The following is a 22,195-nucleotide window of genomic DNA, read 5'->3' as shown; positions in this document are numbered from 1 at the left end:
CCTTAAGACACTCCTCTCTCCTCTGGTCGGTCTCCACTTAAACAGGACATGTCTATCCACTAACATGTGTTAGTCTGTATTGACAGCTTACACACTGCTGCTATCTATAGCCACACAAGTCACAATAGCTTCCTGGAATGATTAAAGGCAGTGTGGCTGACGAGTCTGCCTTGAGGGACAGTACTAGTACTTAAATGGTACCTCTAGTGATAGGATACTTAAATTATATTTGTTTTGCTGTGTTAATCATCACCTGGAACCCTTTAACAGAATAGTCTTTATACATTCTTTCAAAAACTCTCATTGAGGGGAAACCAGTTGTTTTGATCGTTTGTTTGTGTTGAGAATGATAAGTACCATGTTTTTCTTCAAAACCTCAAATCAGTAGAATTTCGTCAGCCTCCTAGCATTATTGCATAAGTCATTTCTTAACCAAAGTGAAAGTTTTTTTTCATTCTGCTCTGAAGTAGAAATACTCTTTTACTTTTTAGGTATCGCTGGCAATGTCATAAACCAACCAAAAAAATATCTTCTATGTGTGTTATAAGACCAAACTTTGTATCAGGCTCCAGATGGCATGTGTTTATTTGAAGGTAGCGTCGCTTGCTACCAGGGTTTATTTTTGCAGAAAAGGGCACAGTTGGTTTGCACTCCGGAGGCCACTGCTGTTGTATTTTGTTGATAACTCACCTGACGGAGAAGATGATAGATGCAGCGAGAGGATGGCTCAATCGGCGATGAAGATTCCAAAATATCAGACACTGCTGGATATCTGTCGCAGCTCGCCTCGTTCATGCCTCAAAGCCTCACGCCGATGGTAAATAATCTTATCCTGCATAAGACATCCTGCTTTTTCCTCTACACCCTCTCGGTCAACTTGGTTTTTTTTCTATTTCCCGTTTTTTAGAACATCTAGTCCTTCATGTTTTCATACAAAGCTCAGATATTATTCCAGTGAATGAAGAGAACTCATTTAATTATTTGTTTTGCCACTCACTCCCTTCCTTCTCAGAGCATTGGGGGCTCATTATGGAAATGATGCAAGTGGATACCTCCTACTATAGTAACTTGCCCTGAATATCATTGAGATAGTTTCGGCCTATAATGTGGCTTCTGCTGTGTGCTAAACATTGAACAAAAAATTATCCAGAAATGTGATAGCGTTTTGTATGCACTCATTCTTCTCTTATTCTTATTTAAACATAGCAGTCTGTTGCTGTTTGTTATCTTTATCTTTGTGCTTCAGTTCAAGCAAGAACTTTAAAGCACATTTACCAGCAGTGTTATCTGAAATTGAGATTCAAAGGACGACGCAGTGGGGAGTCTGGCTCCTGCTCCAACAGGGACTTGTAGCACTTGTCTCATTTTCTTATGTAATAAAGTTCTGCTTAATTCTGAGCTTAAGCGCTGATGTCACACTGCTCTCGGGCGCTGAAATGTTTCGACTCTCGCTAATGTACACAATTGCACATTGGCATTCACATGGTCTCTGGTATTTGCTGTTGTGCTTTATTGCTTCCTCTGTATAGAAGGCACCAGGGAAGACTACATTACTTACTCATTATAATATGCACTTGAAGGGTTTTTGCCTCAAGCTAATGCACTGTATTACCAATTCCAGGCGTCGCCATGTCATAAAAAGGTTTTTTTTTTCCACCCACAGATTAAAATGTATGGCGTAGGAATTTTCTCCTTTAGAGATAAAGACCAAGCCTAAGGCCAGGACAGGCAGGACTCAAGTGTTTAAGCAGGAAATGTACTTGAAAATTAAAGCAGAACTAAGTAACTCATGCCCCTAGAGGCCATAAGCGCCACTGCAGGTGTTCGTAGCATGTTTTTTTTAGTCATTAATTGTCCGTGAGAGTAAATATTACGCTGACAGAAAAGACAAACAGAGAGAGGGATATTGTACATTGTGCCACAACCCAATGACACAATGGAGATATTTTTTTTCATTCAAACTCGGCTGTGCATACTTGTTTTTTTGTTTGATTTTTTAATTTGTCCTTTTTTAATCCAGGATAAAACTCATTGAGACTAAAAAAATCTCTTTTTCAAGAGTGTCATGGCCAAGGTGCAGGGGACAGGTTCACATACAAGTTACAATTTGCACACATAATCACACATAATCACAAATAAACATTGCATAATTTAAATCAAGATAATACACTCAGATAAAAAGTGTAACGTGGCGCTAGCCCAAAGTTAGCTTTGCCTGTTAGCCTGTTAGCTTCTTCATCGTGGTTTCATTAGTGTGTATTGCGCCTCCGACCCAGAGGCGAGAAGTTGCAAGAGTGGTTTTCTGGCCAGAGACACCAGGGAGAGATGAAAGACCCCCCAATTATCCCATTGACACTTGTATATCCCCCAGAGGGACTACGAAAAGGATTTATTTTGGTAAACAATTTATGTAGTTCTGCTTTAAGGTAGTATGTATTCATATTTATGGCAATTCATTAGTTGAGTTATCAGTTACAGAGATTTGTAAAAGACATTAGAAATTAAGAATATGATCTGGGTTTTACCCTCTTTTAGCCAATAGAAAATTCTTCCACTACCTTGTATGAAACGCATGGACATGGGTTATTTGTTTCAGTCAGTCCTGAAATCATATTATACAGCACATATCTTTACCTCATTTAATTTATATGACTACTTTTTGCCAAACAAAACATGTACAAAAATCTTTAAATAACTTTTTAAAGCAGGTTTTCTGTCTTCAACCTTCAAGCACCAGGGTTATTAATAATTAATAATCAACTCAACTGATTTAAATGCTAAACATATAATTCTACATAATACGTGATGTTATTCACCATTGCTGACGACTTCGTTGGTTTCCCAGACTCTCAGTTGCACAACATCATAATACGGAAGACTTAATCAAATTGAATAAAACGAATCACGCTTGATAACTTCCACTGCAATTTCCTCAAACAAAAATGACCCTGTTTATCTCTCCTGCAAGACATTTCCACTTGACGTGCCGCCATCTACCAGACTATCAGGAAGATGATTCAGCTAATTATATCAGCGAGGAGCAAACAGGTTTCAGGCAACAGGGCAAAGAATGCTACGATACAGGGCTGGGATAAACTAATATTTGGCTCTGATGCTGAGGATGCCATGCCAGCAGCACCTTAAAGCCAATTGCCTATAATCCCCAGGGAAGCGATAGGCGGGATGCATCCACCTCCTCTGTAACCCTTAGGGCCTCTTTGTTCCCTGGGAATGGTGTGTAGGTGTGGGAGAAGCGTAATGTGCCAATTCTTCCCCTCTACCTTTAGCAGCTCATTCCATTTTGATTTTTGTTGTCAACAACGTCTTCTAAACCTTGTTATAGTATTCATTTAATATGCAACATGCCTACTCCAATTGAAAGTCAAAATCACCTTGAGGCAAAGTAAGAAAAAAACAACAACATGGATGAGCCTACGAATTTATGAACATGCAGCACTTTCGGTCCAAGCAGCACGCAAGCAGTTTCTCTCATCCACTCTTACCAGCGCAGCAGGGCCCACTCTGTGTTTAGCAAGCAGTTCACATAAGAATAATTAAACGGAGAGCAGGATAATGAATCATTAGAGTAAGCCTGAGTGACTGGGATCTAGCGGTGTAGAGCACTTTTGCTCCCAAAGAGACAAAAGAAGGGTGAGTGCGGTTGGGATTAGATCAGGTCAAGCTGAAGGTTTTAAGAAGGTGAAAACTAGATTACGGTAAAGTTTAGGGAAAAGAATGATTGGGAAATTACATAATTCATTATAAATACAACTCACTACATGTGTTTTGCCGTGTTTTTTTTTTTTTTTTTTTTTTTTTCAAGCAATCAGCTTATGTGAAAATGCATTCAATTCCCCCATTTGGTTGCACTGACTCCAAGGTATTTAATATGTGTAAGTAACTCCATTGCCCCATTTTCTAAAAGGCTAACCAGCTAAATAAATAAAGCAGTACGTGCATTTGTTAACCAAAAGCTACCAGATCCAATTTAAATTGAACGTTCCATCCCCATACAAATGAATCAGGAAGCCTGGCACCCATACTAACGACTGGGAGGCATGTCTTGTCCTTTTCGGGGCTATTGCACATTTTCTGTGGTTTCCTTATCATTAACATATTGTAAGATGATGTCTAGTGGCCATTGGATGTGCATCCGACCCCACAAAAAGCAGAAAGATTGAGTAAGCATTTAGCTCAGAGGACACTTTCAGACGCTAATTTGTATTTAAAGTAGTACTAAGTAACTCATGCCCCTAGAGGCCATAAGCGCCACAGCAGGTGTCGCAGCATGTTGCGTTTTTTTACACATTAATTGTCCATGAGAGTAAATACCACACTCACAGAAAAGACAAAGGGAGAGAGGGATATTGTACATCCAATTTCACAATGAAGATATTTTTTGTTCACTCAAACTTGGCTGTAAATACTGTTTAAGTGGCACGAGCCCACAGTTAGCTTTGCCCGTTAGCCTGTTAGCTTCTTCTTTGTGATTCCATTAGTGTGTATTGGGGCTTCCGACCCAGTGCATGCAAAGTTAAATGTGTGGTTTTCTGACCAAAGACATCGGGGGGAGATGAAAAAGACCCCCCCAATTATCCCATTAACACATGTATTACCCCAAGTAAAAATAATTTATTAAGGTAAACAAGTTACTTAGTACTGCTTTGAAATAAAATCTCAAAAGATCTGTACATTCATTAATGATTTCTAACTAGGCTTTGACCTCACCTAAATGTGGACGATGGGTTGAAAACCTCTGGATCTCTGGAAATTTGCGATGTTTGTTGGCTAATGCTAACGGCTATAGGAGAAATACATCGAGCAGGCTAATGGACTCTGAAAAGTCTCCCGGACTAGTCTACCTACTAACTGTCCACATACGTTCTTCTTTGAGAATGTTAAAAAAAAGTTAACTTTCCACATTTCTCCAGTGCCCGTTTAAAACAAAAAAATCAATTGTTTCAGATGTTGCTGGAAAGGCAGTTGGATTGGAATAGCAGCCACCTTTGGATTCCACTGATGGTGGTGATTTGCCCCAGTGACTTTGTCCTACAAGAGCTCTGCGACTCACATTGCTGCAAAAGTTAAAACACTGAAAACACTCCTCTAGACCACTGGCCAACCATATACTGACTTATTTTAACCTTTCAATAACATTTTTTTGTTGAGTGCAGGCCAGGCTCCGCAGTGAAATAAGCACAAGGCCGCTCCATAGCTGGTATAAATGCAATCTACACGGCACCCTTTGAGTCTGGCAGCGGCGCCTTTCATGGGATTTACTAGCGTTCCAAATCACATTTTAAGGATCTATAACTTGTGTTTTGAGATCTCCCGCCACATAAAAACGTATTGTGATTATACTTTCCGTCGCTCATTGTCTATAAAGAAGTTCTTCAAGGAACAGGGGGTTGATACCATTGTTGTAAAAGCGGCAGATGCTATCAGCGGCACCATCTCTTGTGTTTCTCTTTAAGTGATGATAGGGACATCTTGAATTCAATTTCCGCTGTCTGAGCATGCCACCGAATATCATCTTATATTCATGCGCTTCTTATGATTTGTTCCCCCTGCAAACATTTTACCTCAAACAACCCCCTCGGCTTGAAAACAGCAACATCAGAAAAGCCACAGTGGTAAGATGTGGCAAAAAAATAAGGGAGATGGTATCCACTCCGTAGAGACCCAGGGGTAATGCAAAGTCATGACGTCTTGAAACAGCAGTGTCCATGGAAGACATATTGGAGCGGGAGATGTCTATTTTTTGACTTTGCTCGTGTGGGGCTTTATTGAGAGGGGAAGCTGAGCCTCGGAATATGGTCGGTGAAGATGGAGAGGCTAAGTGACAGAGTGCAGCAGCTGGATGTGAACTATTGAGTCTTTTAAAAGGAAGCAAGCGCCACGCCACTTAACAAGTGCCCTTCCGCTGTCGTGACCACAATTTTGGAAGACATGTCACGGACCAACTTTATTAAATTTTGCCCTAACTTGACCACAAAGGACCTTAAAAACTAAAAAGGCCATCAGAGCATGCCGTTGTGTTAATTATAGAGATTAGAAACGAGAATCCCCCAAGCGTTCAACTATAGGGTGAGTGTTAATGTCAGTAAAATGTGACAAGGCATGGTAAAGACATACTGTATAGCACAAAATAAGAGAGTGAATATCATCCAGCATATAAACGTTTGTTCTCTTATTTTGATCTTTCTTTTATCTTTGTTGTTTTTGTGGGTAGCTGCCAGCAATTGACTTCATGTCAGGGTGTAACTTACCAAACTAGTTACAAGAAAAAGGTAAGATGAGTTTATCTGCACAAAAACGTCTGTTTTCAGGCCATAATCACCACACTACGTACAGTATGAGGGATAAACTCTCCTTCAGGCCTTTTAAATTAAAGCAGAAGATCATAGAAGTTCCAAGATCATTCTTAGTGGAAAGACTCAAGGTTTTAAAAGCTGTATCCTGTCACTATAGAGCCCCAATGAATAACTGACAAATACACCACCTTGCAACTCTCAATGCACATTTGTTCCGATTTCCTTTCTGATCTATAATGAATCATCGCTGGAAGCAGAGTTTAGCGACACAATAGCCAGCTGATACAAAGAGAACATTTTTGTCGGTTTGTCCCTGACCTGCTGGTGCAATGGAAAAGTATTTCATCTGAACAATTGGCAGGAGAAAGTATTTCATCTGAACAATTGGAGGGGTTCTTCTCCTCAAAGATGGAGGTACATTTGAATGATTGTGGTGGTGAGGGTGTGTGAAAGGGCCTGTTAACTGGTTTCTGGGGGAGAACAGAACGGAGCAGTGCCATTGTGGCCCCTGTTAATGTGAGCTAAAAGTAGAGAAGTAGCTGTCGACTGGGACTAGCTGCTTGCTTCGATGCACTTTAAACTTGTGGGATTACGAAGAAAATGGTAGTGCAAAGCCATTATGTTGTGGTGAGGGGGGGAAGAATCCAGACTTCATCATAGTCTTATGTTGTGAATATTAATTGATAATATCCTAACATGGTCACTTAAAGGCACATTGTGTAACATTTTGTTGTTTATATTATTGTATAGCACATTTCACAACTTGCATGGAAGGAAGTGGAGCTTGACTCACTGTCATGCTAACCAAAAATTTGCCTGCTTGTTCACAATGTATGCAAATGCTTTAAAGGAATAGGCAGGTCACCGTTTGTCTATACTGAGATATGTTCATACCTGAGTTTAGACAAGTTGATGCGTACCTTCCTGGTCTTTATGCGTTCTGTCACGCAACAAGACCAAATATGTTGTTAGCATTTAGCCTCTCCTCCTCTGCTCTATGGGGCCAACGAAGGTGAAGTTAGACTCGCCCAAGCTCTGTTTCCCCCAAATATGGTTACGTGAGTAGTTACACAAAATTAAACATAGATTTTCTTTCATCCCCTGGCCAGAAAACCACACTTGCAACTTTGCCTGCACCGGGTCGGAGGCCCCAATACACACTAATGGAATCACGAAGAATAAGCTAACAGCGGATAAAAAGGGGTTCTATACTGTGAGGCGTAAGAATACCTCAGGAGCACTTCAACATTACTGCGCGGACTTCGAAGTATACTCCAGGTGTTATTACGCCTCACAGTATACCCCTTTTTATCCGCTGTTAGCTTCTTCTTTGTGATTCCATTAGTGTGTATTGGGAGGCTATAAAGTTTACCTCAACTTCAAGTGTTGGCATGACCTTAGACGCTCTGTTGCCATGGTTGGGAAACCCATTTGGTTTTGCATTTACTTCTTTGTGTGATATAATATGCATCTAAGCCTCAGTTTGTGCTTAGAAAATGCAGTTTGACACAAGAGGCAACCCCAGGCTAATATACTCTTTGCTTGTCCCATGGTTGCCTCTGGGCTTTTCAGATCCCTGAGTGAAATGAGAAGATTACATTTACGACCCGCCATGGTGCGTTTAAGACAATGAGATTAATCTTTAAAAATCAAGCGCCTAAAATGGAAATGCCATTTTTTATTCTGTCTGTCGCCTTTTTCTGGTGCACTGTCTGCAGAAGTGCCATTTTAATATCAAACAATCTGCAATATTTAGCATTTTCTCTTTCATGCTGTGACATAAACAAGATTTATTATTTGATGCTACACTATAATTTAGCAAAGTATTGTTTAACAAGATTGGGTGAGATGAAGAAAAGAGAGCGGCATTGCGGTAGCATGAGAGTTGAGGGTATATTATTCTGTCATCTTGCATTAGCCCTGCTCAAGTAGTCAATAGTGGGGTCCAAAGCCGAGGGTCTGGGTGGGCTGCGTGCCGGGCTTGTAATGGGCTCTGGATCATTGCCTGAGCAGTGGTCAGTGGAGAACGTATCGGTGGGGAGGACGGCTAAATGAAGGGCCTGGCACCAGTCCGTATCCATACTTTAATCACAGCTCTATCTGGCTTTGCATGCACATGTGCTGAGCTCCGATTTCTCTTATCAGGGAGAGACATAGTCTAGAGGCCAATGGGATCCCAGCCAGTATTAATCCTGCTGCACTGACCACACGCCACCTCCCACGGTCACTGACGCTCACACTGGCACTGGCTGCTCATATACGCCTCTTCAGTATCGTCAGATGCACACATTTTTATCTGCTTGGATTAGCTGGTAAATTTGATTTCACCTTTTGCAAGATTAAAAATAAGTTGTTTTGTGTTATGCTCCTAGTACATGTCTGCAAAAGATGTACTTGCTCATCCTTACTTTTCAAAAACAAAAACATAATAATGGAATTGATTAAATTGTTACACGACTTGTAGATGCCAGCAAGCATAAATCAGTAGGTATATAGGCTGGTTCAGTTAATAAATACATACATACAAACAAACAGTGCATTCTTCTTCATCCCTTTGGCTCTTTGTGCTTTAAGACATGGGTCCCCAACCCCTTTTAAGCCCTTTTATGTTCTAACCGATCCGGTCCACTCCGATCTGGAGTGATCGACAGAATCAGTGCATCGATTTTCTAAGCGGATAAAAAGGGGTGAGAAAATTGACGTATTTAATTTTGTGTAACTATGCTTGGATCGTGTTACTTTTTACGTAACGGTATTTAAATGGGGAAAACGTGGAAGAGCTTAGTAGCTTCTAACTTCACTCCAGTTTGGAGCTATAGGAATATGTTGGGAGAGGCTAAATGCTAACAACGTCTTTGGTCTATTTGCGTGACTGAGCACACGCGCAAAAACCAGACAGGTACACATCAACTCGTCTAAGCTAAGGTAAGAACATATCTCAGCATGTCAAAACGGTGGCCTATTCCTTTAAGGTGTTACATGTAGCTCCTAACAATGGCTTCATCTGTTCAGTTTTGCATATTTCTATTTCAAGAACAAACCCGTCAGTGTCTCGCTTTCAGTGCGTCTTTAAATTATTATGGTTGTAGAGGCTGCCTACTCATCAATCCTTTTGACAAGACATCACCATTTAAATTACAGTCTCTTACAGCTGCTGTCATTACTTTAATATTGCAATGCAGTATAAATAGAGCACATCTCTGTCTAGTACTAATGATTATGTTAGTGTACAATTTGGCTCCTGTTACCATCTCATAAAGGCATAGAACAATGTTACACACTAATGAAAAATATATATATTTTTATTAAATATAGCAAGAAATCAAGCATTAGATTAAAGTGCTTAATTCCAAACAACAGAGTCCCATGTTTTTGTTTTTTTTTTCCGGTTGAACAACCCCGCTCTCAATTAGCCCGTCTCTATTCCTGACACTTGTGGCTGGCATCAGGATTTCTCCGCTGTAATTACAGTGTCATCTCACCCTGTTTTCCGATGAGTAACTGTCCATAATGTAAAAGATGCGCATTCATTTGCATTCGCCATGCAACACATCATCCCAAATGGGCCCGTAGTTCCAAAATAATGGCACACTCTAATGATAACCACTGTCACTGCATGTAAGAGACTGCCACCTCTCATCCATCAGAATCTCTGTACAGCATTAAATCCACTGTAACTTTCTATCTGGGTGCCCATACTTAAGTGCGCCTGCCCATTATTGGAATATAAATCTGAAATGGTGAACATCTTAAGCCAGCAGCCACTTTTAAGTCTGCCTGCGCACAGCTTGGAGTGTAGTGGATGCAAAAGGCTTCTCAGTTTATTTAATGTGGATTTGTCTTTTAAAGCATCTGATTAAGTCAAGTGTCATCAATATTACATCAGGCTAGGTTAAATCTGTTCGGCTACACCCAAGCAAAGAGGCATATGCGTATAAGAAGTCAGCGTGAGGTTTATAGAGTTTTGCTGGGTCATATCCTGTGAGAAAGACAATGTGAGTAAAGGTCTCTAATTGTGTGACAATTTCATGTGCTGCAGTAAGCTTGCCAGGAGTACCCCAAAAAGTTAAACACAGATACAACAGTGCTGCAGAGAAAAGCAATAATGAAGTTGCAGACTTTATCGATTAGAGCCACTTCTTTTTTTGTCTTTTGTGTATTGCATTTCGTGGGTTAGACACCGCGTGATCTAATGGTTTAATAATCAGAGTTTATCGTTTCTAAAACCACACAGAGTCTCGCTTAGTTGTTCGCTGGACTAGAGTGACTGCGAGTAACATCGCTCTACCCCCACTTGGCTCTTGTTAGACTAATTTCTTATCCTGTAACCTTAATCAAAGATGGCTCTAAACTGGTGCTTGGCTGAGTAATCACTTTGCCTCATTTCCCACTTTGAGCTCCATCAAATCAGTGTCACACAGGGCCTCCTCCATATTTGTTTTACTAAGCAGATTGTGATGGCCTGAGGCTGCTCCTGCCCCTGTGGACGCACAACCCTATGGTGGATTTAAAGCACTACCGAAGCTCCACTTGTGCTGAAAATGCAAAAGTAATTACACAGTACATTTGTGCTTTTACCCCGCTGTGTCGAGCGCATTTTCACAGGCATGATGATGACACCTGAGATCTCAATGAAGACATTTTGTATCAGAGCGAAAGCATCTGACAGCAGCAGCGTAGCACGGGTACATACATACATACAGTACCAGCGTGCTCCAGCTCCTTTACCTTTCTTCTTGTGTGTCCACATTGCTATATATAGCGTGTCATGACCTTTCTCTGTTTCCAATTTCTGTCAACACTGTTTAGAAATAATTTGATCTGCCCAATTTGGTATGCACCGCACGTAGTGCTCGGCAAATGAAATTAGAGGGAAGGTGCAGGGATAAGCAGAATTTCACGGGTGATTTTTGGGGGTCAGCTACAGTTGTAGGAGGTGAGGAAGGGCCCTGAAGCCTGCCATGACTAAAAGACTTGAGGCAAAAGCGGTGAGTTCTCAGCCACTGTAATATTTAGAGCAGTATTTTTATACAACAGAGAAGCAAAACTTTTGAGTCCAGATGACTTTTAAGTTAGTTTTTCAACATATTGTCGCTCGTAGCAGTACTAAGTAACTTGTTTACCTAAATAAATCCTTTTCATAGTCTCTATGGGGGTAATACAAGTTTTAATGGTATGATTGGGGGGTCTCTCATCTCCCTCTGGTGTCTCTGGCCAGAAAACCATAATTGCAACTTTCCCTGCTCCGACCCTGAGGCGCAATGCACACTAATGGAATCACGAAGAAGAGGCAAACGGGCAAAGTTAGCTGCGGGCTAGCGCCACAGTATTTACAGTCAAGTTTGAGTGACAAAAAGATCTCCATTGTGTAATTGTGTTGTGGCACAATGTACAATATCCCTCTCTCCCTTTATCTTTTCTGTCAGTGTAGTATTTACTCTCACGGACAATTAATGAGTAAAAAACCGTAACATGCTACGAACACCTGCAGTGGCACCTATGGCCTCTAGGGGCATGAGTTACTTTGTACTGCTTTAAGTGGTCAGAAAATGATATCCTTCTTGGGAGGAGGATGCTATTATGTCTCTACTGTTATGTCCGTAGTTATTTTTTTATTTATTTTTTTACATGGATGAACTCATTTGAGATGATGCTGCAGTTGAGATAAGTATCATGTGGACCTCAAAGCCCTGCATGCTGTTGGTGTGATTTGGATCCATCTTTAAGTCACATTTTGAATTTCAGCCAATTCACTCGTTTAGCAATTTAGGTAAGCTCAATAGAAAGAGAGTTTGAGTTTGAAATTGTCTCCTGTTTTCGCCTTATCAAAAATAAACCCCAACAAAAACTAAACTTTTACAACTTCACTACTTCGGGGATTACAGGGAGTCTTCTACAATTGTAAGTAAGGGCCTTAAAGTTTTTCACAACACAATTTCGAGGAAGATTCCTTCGGCTCCAGCTTGGCGACATTCAGACCACCAATGTGACCGCTGTGCCACACATCCAGAATGCATTGAATATCTTCTGGCAGAGCTAACGTACTCACGTGACCCCAGCTCTGATCCCGGTTCAGATCTGCTATTCCTAGAAGCGCCATGCCAGCCGGAGCCCGGAGGTTTGTTTAATAGCGTGGATCACATATCCATTAAAGCTCTGCGGCTGAAGGTGTCAGCGTTCTTGTGATTTGAGACAATCGTGTTCCAAATGCTTCCTCGGAAAAAAAATAAAAAATAAAATAATAGATAGAATCAATTCAAGACAGAAATAGAAAGAGGCAACTCAATCATTATGTGCTGTTTTTGTTAGAGGAGAACATGACATCGTTTTAGCTGTTGGTTGCAAAAGCTCACGATGTTTTTCTTTTTCTCCAGAGTCATTGAAGCAGATTATATTTCATTCTTTCTACGCTGATTGAACGTATCACTGAGTATTTGTACAAACATGATCCTCAACTATATATCCGTCCTCCACATTCACCTTGGGCAACAAACGCCCCTATCGTTTTTTTTCATGATTTGTGGTCTGAAATGCAAGCTGATATTATGAATATTAATGCAGGCGCAGAGATAAAGCCAGAGAGAATGAAGTGCGAGCTGAAAAAGTCAGGCTTGGAAGCAGCTCTCAACCTTAAACCCGTTTGGAAAAAGGGCAGCAGGACCTTTAACTCCACATTTATTTGTTCTGCTGTCTCTTTAGAGCGTACTGTGAGTCAGACTGCATGCTCTGGCCTCACATAAATGACTCTACAGCATTTTAATGATGATGAAATGAACATTGGGACAGATCTTAGGTTGAGTTTAGTATTGTTGTATCAGAGAAGGACAAATGAATGGAAAAAATGCTTGTGATTTGCCGAATATGCGGGCACAAAAAGTGTAAACTACCTTAAATAAATGTCCAAAATGCACTTCAAGATGCACTCTGGTCTTGTAAAGATAACAACATACATTTTCTGAATTGGCCACTATAAAGAGTAGCCACCCACCTCGCAATCTAGTGCCGTTCATTGCAGTATGCAGTTGTTCTTTGCCCTCCACCTGTGCTGTGGCAGGAATACCATTGCCTAGACTCCCTGGAGCCGGCCGTATACTCCGGGATACCGGGACATAAAACTCACAACCTGCTCTCCACAACGGCTCCTGATCTGCTCCCCGCAGATTCCACACTTCACGTCGCCAGATAAACTCCGGTGCTACAGAAAATAGGGCCACCCAGAGACACAAAGCGGAGTGCTGTGAAGGTCACTGAGCAGCAGTAAGAGAAGCCACAGCATCACTAAGAGCCACAGTCAATGCAGTGAATACAGAGCAAACACTTTTCAACTGCTATAGGTGATTTTAAACTATCGCCGAGTAATGCTTTAAGCTGCAAAATGTCTTACTCTCAGAGCGCATTCAGTTGAGTAAGAGTTTGATGAAAGGCCCTTGTCATAATGTTCTTATAATGCTGTATTTAAATTTGTCAGTTCATGTGGGGTCTGTTCAGTATCTGCACATATTTGGATTTCATATTATAAAACTTGTCTTGCTGATGTTATGTTACAATGGGTATAGGACTGAATACCGTGAAATGGTACTTTAAAGATGCTTGGTAACGTAATAATATGTCATATAGAACCAGAGAGCAAAACAATCATGTTAATTTGATAATTTATCTATAAAAGGCTATTTCTTTTAAATGTGTATCATTTATTTGAACTGAAGCAAACAAGTCACTTCCTTTTAATCCTTTATAGGGCACTCATGGAAATACTTTGAAATAAATAATTTCAACTTAAGAGTGTTGTTGAGGGACATAACACAAGTTTAGTTCTGTTTTAGCATAAAAAAATTAAAAAAATCAATATCATGCAGAAATGTGAGCCATACCATATTTGGTTCCTTGCCCTTTAAGTGGTAAAATAAATTAATAAAATACTGTAAACAAAGTTACAATATTTCGTTCATTGCCCTTTAAGTGTTAAAAAAAAAAAGTAATAATCCAAAAAGTGTACATATATAATACAAAAAGTACGTTCAGGTCTCAGGGGGTGCTGGCATTAAGGAGACATTGTGTTTTGTGATATTTATATTTGAATGACACTGGTCATAGGCAAGCTTGTAATGTGATTGAGCTTTACGTGCAGTGGGCGGGGTCAGTCACCTCCAACAATGTTTGTCTAAGAATTTGACTAAAAATAACCTTTGGCAACATAAAAACAGAGTCCTAGGTTCTTTTGGTTCCTTTGTCACGAAAATACAGTAAGTATAATAGGTGCAACGCGCACGTCCAATTATGGACAAAACTAATTAACTAGGTTTAAGTGTATGATCAAATATGGTGCCTGCCTTTTTCATGCTGTAATTTCACTCATTTCACTACGTTCGAACACATCATCATGTAGCCAATTCACCAATAAACTCATCAACTCATCATGGTTAGTTTTGAAGTTATGTAAAGAAATGTACTATGAATTTAGCCAAACTTTCATACAGGACGTTTAGAGCGCGACCGGTCTCTGCTTATTGGTCAAATACCGCAGTAATGGCATCTGTGATGTCGGGGTGATCTCTTCTGATTGGCTGAGTGAGGACTACATGCCTCTTTACCTTACTGATGTGCAGCAGTCAGGCCTTATTTTAAAGTGTGCGGAAATGACCAAAAATAGTCACTTGCCCTTTAAAGGGTTAATGCTGTCCCTGCACCAAACAGGCATCAAAATTTAATCTCTAAAGATACTGTCTATCATTTTCTGTGCCACCATACTGGTATCATATAATGGTACCCAGCTCTATTAACATGTTAGAAAGTAAGTCAAAGTCATATCACTTAATCATTTCACTTCATTCATGCAGTTCAGAGTAATTCTTAAAATGTTGGTCCAATTCTTCTACCTCTAAACCATAATCCATCACCAGACCCGCGCCCAACAGTTCTGTGTTCAAAAACTTTTTTCCTCTTCTTTTCAATCTTACAAACAACATTCGTATTTGTCATCCTCGCTAACACAGGCACTTGACCATGCTTACTCTGTGTGCAGTGCCCTCACACTATTTTGACCTCCTTCTTTTCCTGCATAAATGTAACTTGATCTCTCATGCTTGAGCACTCAGGAACGATGCGTAGCGTTGTATTACAGTGAAGAAAGCCCTGTTCGAAGGCAAGCCTACAGAGCTTTATTCAAATGTGCATAAAGAAGTTATCGAGGCTGTTTTCTTTTACAGGCACAAGGTCAGTGGGAGAAGAGGGCTCGAGGATGAGGTCTTGGAGGGATGAGTGCATAAAATATACAGCTGTGTGCCGCTAAAAGAGATTCTGCGCTAAGTGTCATCTGTGTGTGTGCTGGCTGCCTGACTCTCTGCCTTAGGCCCCATCGGCTTTCTCCTGCAGGGACACGCCGTTAAAGATGTGCAGCGTTCTTTCTGAGTAACTTTAGTGTCGCCTTAATGTGCTCCGTTGTCACCCCTCTCCACAGCGGTACCAAACATTACCACATGAAGTGGGTCTGACAGGAGGATAATGCGCCCAGAGCACAAACGCACACAATCCACACGCCCACTCTGCCAAAATCTACAGGCTGGAGTTCAGCACCTGCTCTTTAAGGTAAAACGCCTCCTGTAGATTTAAGCTTATGATGAGCAAACTGAGTCTTGTGAGCTTGTAATTTATAAAGAAGCTACGCAAACTATTCCCCCCCAAATTGTATGTAAGTGAAATTACCTATAAAAATTATGATTGAAGTTCATGGCACCATATGAACAGAAAACCCCAAGCGATCTGCAACATGGAGAAGCACATACAGTATTATGATCCATTGCTGTGGGTGAGAGGTCAGATGAAAACTATTCTCTGGCTTTAAATCCTGCTGAAAGAGACCTTGAGCTGCAGCGTGATGTAAAATAGATGAGTGAATGGCAGCCCTTCCACATTAGCTCCTCAGCAGCAGCAGCAGCAGCCTCGGCACTTTTTTTGGTGCGTGTGTCACAGTTAATCATGTTAGCTTTCCCATACAGTCATTTAATTTGGGAGAATTACTTTGTCTTTGCTCCCTATTTACTCAGTGTCTCGTAAATGGTCTGTGTAAATGGAATTGAATCGTTGGGCTTGGCGGTATTAGCAGAAATGATTGGGATGTCATCATGGCACGTACATACATGTATAGTAGTAAGCAGGAAACGTGGGCGAGGCAATTTTGTTTGATTAGTACATTTCGTATGAAAAATGAATAAATAACCCAATGTGCTTCACAGCAAGATGTCACTTTCAAATTCAATACAATGTTACTGAAAGGAAAAAAAAGGGAATATAAACAATTGGATGTGAATACTAAGAGCATACTATACACAAGCAAATAAACACACTTTGAGCTTGTCTTTAACACTGCCATAGGCCCCTGTCTCACGCATTCAGGCAGACTGTCCCAGATCATTAGTGCATAAAACTAAAATGCAGCCTCGCCATGTTTAGTCCTCACTCGAGGCACCAGCAGGAGACCTTTCCCTGATATTCACAGAGCCTGAGGTGGTTCATATGGCTTTAGCGTGTCCGAAATGTATTACTATTTCGGTTTTCGGAGCTGGGATAGAGATTAATTAAGTATATGTTTGGGCCATTAAAAACACAATGACTCATAGTGATCACATTATCACACTGCACAAATTGATTTCCAGCGTCTTCTGCGGATTGAGCTGAAGCGAAACTGTGTTTTAAATGAAATCACCTACAGGCGATGCACTGCTTTGCCGACCTAACCGTGACACAAGGAGATGAGTGTGCTGGGTTAATTAGTAATCATATGCTCTCAAAGGGCATGTGCAGAAGTGGAGGCATCAGTATGAAGCGTGCATGTAGGTGAAACTACGGCTAATATCCACTGGACTCTGAGGAAATCCACAGCTTGCCCACTTTAATTAGACTATTTGGCAGCTGAGCTTTTCCACTATGGGCAAAACGTTGTGTGCCAAGCTGCAGACTTCGAGGTTCGACTTTGGCGCGTAGCATTGCGTTGACATTGTTGCAGTTATTTCCAAATCAAACCTTTCAGTCATATTTTTCTGCAGTTCATTCCCGAATAAAAATGATGCCTGCTTTTATAGGAACCCACTGCTCCTTATCCACAAGTCTTTGTTATTATGAGCAAGCTCCTGGTTATATGTGCTTCCATACATGCTTGCTCGAATGTGGGTGGATTAGGATGTTACTGTATATAATATCTCGCTCCATCTATATACATAATGTTTTGGCATGCGATGTGTTGGTTTTGAGATGCACAAACAATGTGTTTGGGTATCAGGCAGGTGGTTCCAGAGCATTTTCCGTGGCGTGGTAGACATCTGCTGTTTTCATTCCCCCAGTCATGGAGGTGGAGGGAGGCTACACAGGCCACTTTGTGTTGTTTACACAAAGCAGATTTCAGCAGCAGGTCGTCTCTCAGTTCTGCACTTCAGGATGGGAAGATGAGGCAATGCACGATGCAAGTGATGAGAACAAAGTCTAAAACTAGACTTATACATAAGACATGTTCCATCATAGGTAACGTTGTCAAAATTAGTATTAACCTCTGAACCTGAACCAAGGACATTTTCTCCAGTTTGGCATTACCCAAATCTAAAAGTGTCTTGAAAAAAGTGCCCAAGGATGAAAAGGCAACAAAAACGTGGCAGAAAACCAATTGCAAAATAACAAAAGTGACAAGAACGTGAGGAAAACACGACAGAAAAAAAAGAAGGAAAAAAAAGCAACAAAGAAGCAACAAAAGAGCAACAAAATCATGCCAGAAAAGCAGCAAAGACACAACAAAAAACAACAAAAACATGTTAAAAAAAATGTGACAAAAACCTGGGGGACAAAAAACTTCCAATCAGTTTTTGGGCTTTAGTTTTCAAATGGGACTTTACAGTGTTGCTCTCCAATTGAGAAGCTTTAAGATTTTCTCCAGCTAAACTGGAGAAAATGTGCTTGGCTACAGCGTGGGGTAAGAGGTTAAAAATATTGTGTCTCTCTCAAACTGGGAGTAAACAAAAATACCAAGCAGATGCATCATCTAAGGAGGGCATTAATCCGCAACGGGACACTTCCTGTAGAGGTGAGAGGATCCTGGGAATTCTGCCACATTCCCATTTATCCCATGTCACTTCCCCTGCTCCTCTCTGCTATTCTGCCACATGGGTGTAAGTGACAGAGTTTGTGCTTGTGAATGACCACTGCCACTCAGAGCAGTGTTCCGGAGCCAGAGCTCCTGAGCCCAGTTCAAACAGTCTGACAGCAGAACACATACGGCCTCACACATGGTCAGGAGGTCCTGCCATATTGCAGGGAGGTGCAGCCCAGCTGGTCAGTGTGGGTCAAGCTGCTCCTGTGGACCAAAAGCTCCTCTCCCCTTATTTAGACTACATTAAGTGTTCTTTCACAAAGGATTTATGAATATAAACAAAATACAATGCTAAGACATGTGTTTATTTTATTATTTGTTAATTACAGTTCTATTTTATTTGATTTTAAATGAAGACATCGACGTTATAGGAACTTGCGGTTTACAGTTAAGCTATCGGGAAAGATGTTAATGCCCCGGCATATTATTAAAATTCATTTCAGTAACACTTTATATTACACTACCTTGATACATTGTACCCAACAAAATTTAGTACAATGTAATGTGCTATGTAACAATGTGTAATAACTTCTTATCTATGCAGTACATACACAATGGAATATTGCATATTAGTACTTTGGAGGTACATAATGTAATAAGACAAAAGACCTTTAAGGTTATGGTTAAAGTTTGGGTCTTTTGTCTTATTACATTATGTACCACCAAAATACTAATACACATTATTCCATTGTGTATGTACAGCATAGTGTATCAAGGGTAGTGTAAAATAAAATGTGACCTTGATTTCATTTTATTAAATGTTTTAGTCTCTTTTGATTAATTCTAATTGTTGTGAACTTGTGACTGTGTGACCATCGATAACTGTTAATCTCAGTGAAATGGTTATGCATGATGATTTTCCGGATTCTTGATTTTTGTAGATTTCTGTAGAAAAAAAAAACACTCATGTTTGGTTAACCTAAAATGTGTACATTAGGCTAATCCTCCTGCTATACTTGGAACACTGATTCAAGTTTTACAGAAGGTTTCATGTGTCGAGTGCAGAGGAATAATGTCTCTATTCAGACAGTAAAGTTTAACCTTGACTGTACAATGTTCTGCACAATACATTTTTCAGTATCAGTGCTTTGCAATATGATACAGCGACAGATGAAACTGGTAACTGGTGTCGTTTTTTATCTTGGTGCATTTTCGCTCCTTTTTGTCAGCTTCTAAATACTGTCTTATTATGGAAATTTGATTCTGGTGTGTTTGCACTGGTGTTTAGGCATTTACCAGCCGCCTCAAGGTACAAACCAAAGAGAAAAAAAAGGCTGGAGACGAGATGTTTTTGAGGTGCTCACAATATTCAGCTCCACAGAATTGTGTTTGTATGCTTTTAATCCGTGTGAGCCTTTGTACAGCGAGCCAACAGCTGCAGCGCTGAGTGGGATGAGAAGCGCTAACTCTCAGCCTCTTTTCTCCACTGGCGCTCCACCTCACCGTCAGATCCGGGCTTCCTCACTGTTGTGCCGCATACTCCTCCTTTGTTTGCATTTAAAGGCTCAGCCAAATGAAATATTGATGAGCGCCATGAGCTGACCTATGATGGCTGTGTCAGCAGTTTCAGACAGACAGAGGCCTCGTCTGCTTATCGACTGTAGGTGTGTGCAACACGGCAGAGGTGGAAGTGACACCTTTTGCACATTTTCCTTTATCATTCTTGCATTTCAATGATTTATTTATGATGTTACTTGTCTGTAAAGCGCTTTGTGACTATGTCTGAGAAAAGGCGCTATATAAATAAAGATCATCTTCTTCTTCTTACTTGGGATTTGATCTGCCTCAGAGTTTAGGGCAGCTTATGTTCATGTTTCACGGGTTGTGTGTTAAGGTTCAGGATCCACCTTTAGGGTTTACTGTCATTTTGTTGTTGGTTGTTTTTAACTGTGACTCTGCCTGCCTTCAATTTGTATTTGTTTTATAAGTTAATATTTCTAAAGCTATGACTAGATCCAAAGACATTGTGTCAACAGATAGAAATAAATATTAAAGCAGAACTACGAAACTTATTCCCCTACTGACCCCAAGCGTCAGAAAAGACAAAGGGAGAGAAGGATAAATGCCTGTAAATACTGCCAAAGTGGCGCTAGCCCACAGTTAGCTTTGCCTGTTAGCTTCTTCTTCGTGATTCTATTAGTGTGTGTTGGTGGCTCCGACCCGGAAGCAGGCAAGTTGCAAGCGTGGTTTTGTGGCCAGAGACACCAAGGAGAGATGAAAGACCCCCCAATCATCCCATTAACACTTGCATTACCCCCCGAGGGTCAACGAAAAGGATTTATTAAGGTAAACACATTACTTAGTATTGCTTTAACAGAAGGGAGGAAAAGGATTCTAGCTCCTGATGAAACACTTTGGAGATGGATTTTGTTTTAAAAGCAACACCGCCCCATGAAGACAAGATGTTTGCTCACCGCCTATGCTGCACAGTGCACATGACATGTGTTGTACCTGGCTCCAGCTGCTTCCCTCTCCTCTGCGGCTGAGGAGCCAGAGATGTGATGACTGTGATGTTGACCTTGCCTCCTGCGGGGACTGACCTTCTAATCCCACTACATGCACACACAGAGATCACACTGATTCCACCCGAACAGGGATGATGTGCTGTAAAATGCACCGCAGCTATCAACTCGGATATCTGACATTCCCCTCCAGGGCAAACCTGCCAAGGTACAATTCAGTGACATGAAGTCAGTGGGTCATCTCATTCTGAGGAATAGACCCATTGAATTATATTATAATGAGTAAATATTATATCTAATCAAAAGTAGTTGTTTAAAAGTATAAAATATAAAAAAAATCATGGTTGTATATGTACAGTAAGTGTATCATCAAGTTAAGGTAAACTCATCATTTCTAACTTCTTTCGAAAAGTTTTTGTAGATATCTGCGTTAGCTAATGAGACCGCAAGGAGATCTGTGTTCTCTGCAGACTACATTATATTATTTAAATCACAGGAGCCTTTGTGATTTGGAAATTATGACACAAAAGGTGCAATATCAAATCTATTATGACTGATGCTGCAATCCTGCCACCGCGGGATTGGACTGGAGTGATGCAATTTAGTGAACGATCAACTTGCACCTGTATTTGTAGATTAATCTAAAGCAGAGAAAGTGCTATGTGTCCCTTTGTTTTGCCGACATTGCACCTCTTACACAATTTCCCAGTGGAATTAAAGACTGAAACAATGCACCTCTCAGGTCTAAATGAGGACATAGACTTTTCCGTTTGCCTTCAAACCTATAAAAGCTCAGATGCCTCTCGGTATTTCAGAGTTATTTGCACTTTACCTGTATGTTTTATGATGTGAATTGTTGGAATAATGATCTGAATATTCGTACAGCATTTCTGTTATGTCTATTGGGTTATCTTTATGGTTCTGTGCACTGAGTGGTTCTTTGTTTGTATGAGAGATGTTTTCCCGACTGGCCTGCAAGTGCAACCTTGCAGCCGTCTCGCGCCTACATGCTCCCATGGAATTCTTCCCTGTTAGGCCTGTAGTGTTTTTATTGTAATTTGTATCTTGATATATTGTTGTAGTGGGTGGGCACTCTTTGACTAGGTGATGTTTTTGCTATGTAAAACCACATGGTGATGATTTATTGAATTATTTATTGAATGCCCTGAAGAAAATCAGTTCTGGTCGAAACGTATTGGGTTGTTCCACGCTTTATATTAAGGGGAGCTCATTAAGTAATAGTAAAGTATTCACATGAATTAGTCATGTGTTTAGGCCTGCAGGTT

Source organism: Gobius niger (assembly GCF_951799975.1).
Source record: "Gobius niger genome assembly, chromosome: 12".
In the NCBI taxonomy this organism is placed as follows: Eukaryota; Metazoa; Chordata; class Actinopteri; order Gobiiformes; family Gobiidae; genus Gobius; species Gobius niger.
Note: the sequence above shows the minus strand (reverse complement) of the source record.